The sequence below is a fragment of the Macrosteles quadrilineatus genome, unplaced genomic scaffold, assembly GCF_028750875.1.
Source record: "Macrosteles quadrilineatus isolate MER2022 unplaced genomic scaffold, UCM_ALF_1.0 Scaffold_7__1_contigs__length_78375512, whole genome shotgun sequence".
NCBI classification, from domain to species: Eukaryota; Metazoa; Arthropoda; class Insecta; order Hemiptera; family Cicadellidae; genus Macrosteles; species Macrosteles quadrilineatus.
Genome location: NW_026542600.1, coordinates 24,095,125 through 24,101,180, shown reverse-complemented (window position 1 = coordinate 24,101,180; position 6,056 = coordinate 24,095,125).

Below are 6,056 nucleotides of genomic sequence, written 5' to 3'. Positions count from 1 at the left end.
CAGTTTGTGATGAAAACAACTGAAAGTGTCAACAAGTATCATAGAAAACGGGGAAGATGCATCATCAATGAACAAAAAAGCAATGCCTCAAGAAAAAAAAACAAAAAAAAAGGTTGGGTTGTTAGATTCTTTAGATTAGATCTACTGTCAGTAAATTATTTGTGTACTTAAAACCTTCGTTCTGTGAGGATTACACAGTTTAATATTTAACTACTAGCGATATTATTTCATTAGTTATACGTAACTACAAGTTTTTTACGATTCCAGATGACAAACGTTCATTTAAAAGTCACAAAAATACTTCATTTTTCGATTTAGAAGAGAACCATGTTGTCGAAAGTCAAGAAAATACTCTTCAAAGGAATCCTAGGATAATTTACAAATCACAAACATCAACTGTTGAAAAATCCAAGAAGAAAATCAAAATCAACCCCGGGTAAACTGTACCCATCCTTTTTGAAGATGTGGCTATAGACAGCTGTGACTATTGCAGAGAAATAAATAAAATTGGCTACTGAAACGGGCCTAATTATGCATGTGCGAATGTTGAGTGCCTATGTGGAAACACCTTTATTACTTAGGCCGGAGCTAGAAAACACACATTGTGAAATATTGTCTTGTGGTAAATAAAAAATTTATAAAACAGATTGTTGAAAAAATGAATCTGAGATGAAAAAACTGTAAGCAAGAATTTGAATTTGGAAGTTAAATCCGGTCTAACTCTTTGCGAGTGACCTTTTCAAATTTGGAAAATAAAATTCCCTGACTTTTCCAGGTTTTCAAGACTGATATAATACTTGTTCCAGGTATACCGTAAGTAGAAATCAACCATTCAAAATTAAGAAATATTAGACAAATGTAAATATTTAACTCATTTAATCACTCCCGAATACAAAACATGTTTCAGACGATATATTTATCCTAATTTTTTTATTTTTACATTTACATTTAAATATATACTATGTATATTAAGTTAAATCTGGTCTAACTCTTTGCGAGTGACCTTTTATTAACATGGTTAGTACTAATTTTGGAAAATAAAATTCTCTGACTCTTCCAGCCAGGTTTTCCAGACTGATGTAATACTTGTTCCAGGTATACCGTAAGTCAATATCGATCTTTTTTAAATAAAAAAATATTAGAAAAATGTAAATATTTAACTCATTTAACCACTCCCAAATACAAAACATGTATCAAACTATATAAAGTATATATTGATTCTCCCCGTACCAATAACTAACTATTGATATAAAATTGTGCAAAGTGTGTTTGTCATTTTTTAATTATGTATGGAATTTAATAGCTAGTATTTAGAAATTGAAATGGATCCCTTCCCCTCGGGTACCCTAATAGGTCGGGCCCATAAAATATGCAAGAGTTTGACCTAGCTTAGGCCAGAAAAGATTGAAAGATTTGGGAACCCATTGTCGAAAATAAAGTTGACTCAGGGCCCCGAAGAGGGAAGAGAGTCATGTCCCCAGTTAGTAGTGTTGTCGCTTAAGGAAGGACGTGACCCAGCATCGGGACCGCATGGATGCCACCCATGTACCCACAAGATGTGAGCCCCTACGGTAAATCACGCAACTTTATCTCTAGCAAGCTTTAAACAAGAATAATTTAAACTAAGTCAAGGGAACTGTTGAAAATAGACTCCAGGAAACAGGCTGGGTTTCGACCACAGTTTAATGATGTAGATTTTGATCAATACACTCGGGATCATTGTAGAACCTAAAAAAAATCAAGCAATTAACACAGCTTTCATTGACTTTTCAAAAGCAGTTTATTTAGGAAGTTACAGAGACTTGTGAAACATCTTAGAAGACTATGACATTCAAATAATAAGACCAATGGATACCTATGCCAAAGTTATCCATCAACGACAACCTTCTCAACAGTTCTCCACAGGGACAGGAGTGCAACAATGGTGCATTCAAAACAACAATGGTGTCACACTTTTCCTATTAGTACTAGATGATGCCGTAATTAGGAAAACAGTTGGTGGAAGAAGACGTTGGTGGAAGAATCGAGGATCGTGAGGATTATAGCTCTTGAGCAAAACCTACGACCAGATGCTTTTGTAAAAAATATCAATTATTTGAAAAATATATATCTCTAAGAAAAAGGGAGAGTGTTGAATGAAAGCAATTACAAACCAAACAAAGTTTGGTTAAACAAGGTTTCGTTTACAACAGCAGATCAGTTGTTTATTAAAATGAAGGAGGAAAATAAAACTCCCGCTGAAGTGATCGATGTTGATGAAGATGATTGGATTGATCCCGCAGATATGCCCACCCAGCCGAATACCAGCTGTGTACCAGATCACAAGGGCAAGCAGGTGGTCTGTGGTGATGATGAACAAGAAGTGGACAGTGAACTGAATGCGTTTGGATTAAATATGATCCACCTAATGGCCAAGTTGTATCCTGGAAAAACCATCATAGAGTATGGCCTTCCATCTATTCTGAAATTCGTGCAAGGTCTATGGGATATATCCTGTCTCGAGTACCAGCAAGAATATAACATGTATGCGCCTCACAGCAAATAATGGATAGCCCATGTGTTGTACAAACACTTAGCTACAAAACACGCAAACTGATCTTATGCCTAATGAGATTTTATTCTAATAAGGTAACATGGTCCTCACGAGCCGGAAGTTTCCCAGCCTATGGAATGGATTTATAAACTAGCCTATATTTTGAGAAAGATAATCTAAAAAAATTGTTTAAAAAATTGTGTAAAAATTGTTTAGTGAAGAGTGTGAAACAATACAGTATCAGTTTAAGATGAAAACAACTGAAAGTGTCAACAAGTATCATAGAAAACGGGGAAGATGCATCATCAATGAACAAAAAAGCAATGCCTCAAGAAAAAAAACGAAAAAAAGATTGGGTTGTTAGATTCTTTGGATTAGATCTACTGTCAGTAAATTATTTGTGTACTTAAAACCTTCGTTCTGTGAGGATTACACAGTTTATTATTTAACTACTAACGATATCATTATTTCATTAGTTATACGTAACTACAAGTTTTTTACGACTCCATCTTAGAAGAATATGACGTCCAAATAATAAGACTAATGGATACCTATGCCAAAGTTATCCATCAACGACAACTTTCTCAACAATTCTCCACAGGGACAGGAGTGCAACAATGGTGCATTCAAAACAACAATGGTGTCACACTTTTCCTATTAGTACTAGACGATGCCGTAATTAGGATAACAGTTGGTGGAAGAAAACGTTTAATCCAGTAGGTTAAATATAACCGTCTGGAGGATCTGTATTATGTATAGTACATTTTTCTACTCTCTCAAATATTAACAGACATGCAGTTTGAACTGAACATGTTAAAGGATGAGGGGAGGCTGCAGGATTAAAGAGAAATATCCCCAAAACAAATGTTTGGTGGACAACACACATAACATAGGCCTGCAGTAATTGGACGTTACAGGACAAATCATAGAAGAGGCCTTAAGTGGTTTTATGGCCGTTCATTTTCCTGAAAGGTCCAAGAGTGGTGGGGCTAAAGATCACGTAAAGACATACATTACAATTCAAATCCCCCCCATCATGAGTACCTACAAGAACCAGGCGCTTTTTTGAACCCGTCAATGCCCTGGGCACAACTAATAATAGCGCCCCTTTGCAATATATAACATGGTGTCCACCAACCAGGAAAACTGGGAAATCCATGAATTATGCGTGAGTTGTTTAAACCGGGAAATATGCATGAAATTTGTATTTCTACCTGGAATTTTTTATTTACCGCGATCGCGCATCACTACAGTGACGTTTCCGTGACCCCGAGAGACGATAGTATGTCTACACATGGCCGATCAGAATTCCCCGCCATTGCAGAAGACAATTATGATATCAACAGAGTCACGAGGGATGATCAGAATATTGCCGCGATTGTGCAAGACGATAATAATGTCCACTCAACTGCGGGAAAAGATCAGAATTTTACCTCATTTGCGGAAGACTGTGATGATCTCCGGAGATGATTGCTATTTTGCCGCAATCGCGGGAGTCAAAGTCAAAACATTCTATATTCGTTATAGTGTCACATTACATGAACTTGAATAGTCATGGACAAAATTCAAAATTGCTTACTGCTAATTAAATACATAAAAAGAGTACTAAAATTACTTTACTTTTAGCCTACTTTTAACAAAACCATGACTTTAAGGATTACAATATTTGGAATTCTAATTAATTAAGGCCTAACTGTTTTTTACTAAAGCCGCGTTTACACCGGGGTTTGAAACACAAGTTGCAAACAGAAATTGCAAACATCTCTAAAAAGACAAAACATTTCGCTGTTGCAAACAGTTTTTCAGTGTTTGCAACAGAAATTTTTGTTTCCACTTGAAGTCAGTAAAGATCAAAGGGAGTTGCAAACTCTTTGTTTGCAACACTAGTTTCGGTCAATATGAGCCGTTGAAACACGAAACAGAAACATTTCTCCACCATCCCCTACGCTACCACATCCACTCTCACTCACGTGATCACTCGCACCACCCTGTGTCTCGACTAAGTGTTAAATTAATCGGGAAAATGCTGTTTGGCTCTCAATAAATTAACACTAACCTCAAATGACAAGGTCGTCTAATTTTAAAATAACAATAACGTCTAATGCAAATTAAAAGGGTTAAAAGTCCTTGTAATCTTTAAAAATGAATAATAATTCAATTTGATGATTTATACAATCACCGATGTTCACCCAGCATCGTCTCGGCCTATGTTGCTTTAACAACACGATACAAGCCGCCGGGGCTAAAATAACATCTTCGACACTTGATATCCTCGGAAGGACTGATCCGAGGAACCAGAACAAGGCAAGTCATAATCAAGGTCAAAATTATTTCAAACATTTTCATGAAACATGGAAACAAATCATGAAATAAAAATTGCAAACATTTATTTGAAACTACCGTTTGCAACTGCTGTTTGCAATAAAAGTTTGCAACTTTTTGTTTGAAACTCCGGTGTAAACGCCGCTTAATACTGAAGAATTCTGTTACTGAGTAGTAGGGAGTTCTTAAAAAATACTCTTTTAAGAGCTGCTTGAATTTATTAAATTTTGTTTCTTTTCGGATGTGAGCTGATATAGACTGGAGACATTTTAGCCCTATGTAAGATGTCTTTTTGGTGTAAAATTCTAGATTATGCCGAGGTAGGTTAATTTTTAATCTTGTGTTATATACTAATTGTTCTGTTGAGATTGATGATAGTTGGATCTGTTTTGCATAAATTATTGTTTCATAAATGTGAAGACTATACACTGTTAATATTTGTAATTCACAAAAGATGCTCTTGACTGGCTCTTTCTTTTTAAGATTTTTCATCTCCCTGATTTTTTTTCTGCTTAATTAGTACTTTATCTAAATTATTTTTTGTTGTTGCCCCATATAGAACAATTCCATATGAAATATGTGAATGTATTAATGAGAAATAAACAACTCTTAAGAGTGTTTAAACTGCATATTCTGGACATCTGTCGCAGAGCATGGATGCCAGAAGATACCTTTTTAACCACATGGCCCTCCCAAGATAGATGTTTATCGATAATTAGTCCAAGAAATTTTGTTTGCTTTACTTGGTTTATTCTTTCTGATTGTATGCAAATGTTTGGTTCAAAATTTTGTCTACATTGTTTAGTGAAAAATGATATAAAATTTGATTTTTCTGTGTTAATAAGCAGATTTTTTTCGGTCAAGGAATTCTTTCGTGGATTATTCTTTAGTGTGGAGGCGATTACTATGTCCACACGATCCATTATAATAATGTTACGGTTGCGAGTGGTGATCAGAATTTGCCTACAATCGCACAAGACGGATAATTTTCACACAACCACGGGAAAATATCAGTATTTTGCCTCATTTATGGTAGACGATGATAATCCGCTCACGCCGTGTCTATTCGGTAAATCGGCCCTGACGACAACTACTTCCTATAAGAGAAGACCTAATATTGGTTTCAGTAAACACCTTCATTGAGTTTTAAGAAACTTAGGCATGATAAAACAAATTTGCTATTGAAATATATATTTAGCAA